The 2291-nt window shown below is 48.6% G+C and overlaps 1 non-coding gene across 1 annotated transcript; it reads left to right on the forward strand.

Annotated features, from left to right (window-relative positions):
• Window positions 1-1617: 1617 nt before the first annotated feature.
• Window positions 1618-1773, forward strand: LOC149338401 (U1 spliceosomal RNA). Its single transcript, XR_016283916.1, has one exon. It is a non-coding gene; the product is annotated as a U1 spliceosomal RNA (small nuclear RNA).
• Window positions 1774-2291: the final 518 nt, after the last annotated feature.

The following is a 2291-nucleotide window of genomic DNA, read 5'->3' on the forward strand; positions in this document are numbered from 1 at the left end:
CCTTGCTAAGCCACTCAGGACATGTACTGCAAAGCATGATAAATGAGTTAGAAAGGCAGAGCAGAACGGTGGGCCTCAAAATTAACATGCAGAAAACCAAAATAATGTTCAACAGCCTAGCAAAGGAACAGCAGTTCGCAATTGGTAGCGAGGTGCTAGAACTAGTAAGGGAATATGTCTACTTAGGGCAGGTAGTGACCGCTGATCCGGATCATGAGAGGGAAATAACTAGAAGAATAAGAATGGGGTGGAGTGCATATGGCAGGTTCTCTCAGATCACGAATGGCAGTTTACCAATATACCTCAAAAGAAAAGTGTACAACAGGTGTATCTTACTTGTACTCACCTATGGGGCAGAAACGTGGAGGCTAACACAGAGGGTTCAGCTCAGGTTAAGGACAACGCAGCGAGCTATGCAAAGAAAAATGATAGGTGTACCTTAAGAGATCGGAAGCGGGCGAAGTGGGTGAGAGAACAAACGCGGGTTAATGACATCCTAGTTGAAATCAAGAGGAAGAAATGGGCTTGGGCAGGGCATGCAATGCGAAGGCAGGATAACGGCTGGTCCTTAAGGGTTACGGAATGGATTCCAAGAGAAGTCAAATGTAGTAGGGGGCGGCAGAAAGTTAGGTTGGCGGATGATGTTAAGAAGTTTGTGGGGATACGGTGGCCGCAGCTGCCAAATGGCAGGGTTAATTGGAGAGACATGGCACAGGCCTTTGCCCTGCAGTGGGCGTAGTCAGGCTGATGATGATGATGTTGATAATGATGACCCTTGCCAATAGCAGCGCTCACTTCACCTATCCAGACCAGATGTATGGGCGTGTCATCTGTGGACATACCTTCCACGCTACGCTTCATCTATTTAGTCCGCGGCTGCTTGGGTCCACGCGTGCAAGAATGAAGGCGCAAATGCCTCACCAATTTTCATTGCACTGCGGGTAATCCGATTAAGCCTTGGTTAACCCCGTTCATATCCAACCCCCTGCGATGACACACTCGCAGGTGCAATCTGATTGAGCACGACATCATGGGAATCGGTGCTGGATAGTTTCTTTGAGGGGCATTTGCCGCTTCGTTATTAATTTGTATCTGACTGTAGCACTGCACCTAATTATAGCCTCGCAGTTCGTCGTGTTGTTCATTGAGGAAAAGTCGTTCGTGGCGAAGAAAAACTTTCAGATGAGTCGGGAAACAAAACCAGCGTTTCACTACAATACACTGCATCGTTATACGTGCGCAGAACAAAAGAGCATGCGTAGGCGAATGTCGGGTATCCTGGTTACGCACTGCCCTTCTACTTATCTTTATTAGAGGTCTATTTTGCTTCGAAAAGTAAAAAGATAGTAAAGCAATACATTTACAGATGGCGCCACAGCAGCTTGAAGATTAGAACCATTTCGAGACTCAAAGGTGCTTTTAAAAGACTTAGTTATTGACACAAAGCAGCCGAGCAATTAAAGATTGTTGCTTTAAATATGCACTAATAGGTGAAATACTTGTAAATATAGCTTTAGAGTTATTTAGGAGTTCCAAGTTTATTTATAACCCAGTGCGCTCTTGCAGCAGTATGACGGCCGCAGTTTATGGTTTCACCGGGTCTTGCAGCTATCGGACATACTTACCTGGTGCCGAGGATTCTTTTGGTCATGATGGAGGAGCCTCCCGGGGGAGACGCGGGCATTGCACTGCGCCCGTGCTGACCCCTGCGACTTCTTCAAAATGGGGCATGCAATTTTTAGTAGTGGGGGACTGCGTGCGCGCATCCCCCTAAACTATTTTCAATCGCAAAAAATAGAGTACACCGGAAGACATGATCAGACAACCTCAAAACGCCCTTGAACCGTCGCAGGCTCTAATTCTACGCTCTCCAGCATATTAGAGGGCGTCTATAATCGTCACACACAGTTCTCTTTAACGAAGTCGTACAAACATGCCTCGGTGGCATAGTGGCCTCAGTGGATGGACCGTCAAGAACTACTGTAGCGAGAGCTACACTGGCCGTATTCTCGCCGTTTCGCTGTGGCCGGTGGCCACACCGCGATCTGAGCCGTTGCCTAGCAACCACCGCAGCTGGCAGCGCCGCTCGCCGCCCCATCTGGCATGACGTCAGAGGACGAGCCGGTGAAACAGCGTTGCAACAACACAGGAGGAGCCAGCGTTGCATCGTATATATAGAAAGAGTGGCGCGGTGGGATTCGTCGGCAGATATGGAAAGTGAATCGGAGAGACTGAAAGAAGCCAGGCTTCGTCGTCGGAACGAAACGAAGAGGAGGCAGCTAGCCGAGGAG

This window comes from Amblyomma mixtum, chromosome 6, assembly GCF_055824585.1.
Source record: "Amblyomma mixtum isolate Tamu chromosome 6, ASM5582458v1, whole genome shotgun sequence".
NCBI lineage: Eukaryota > Metazoa > Arthropoda > Arachnida > Ixodida > Ixodidae > Amblyomma > Amblyomma mixtum.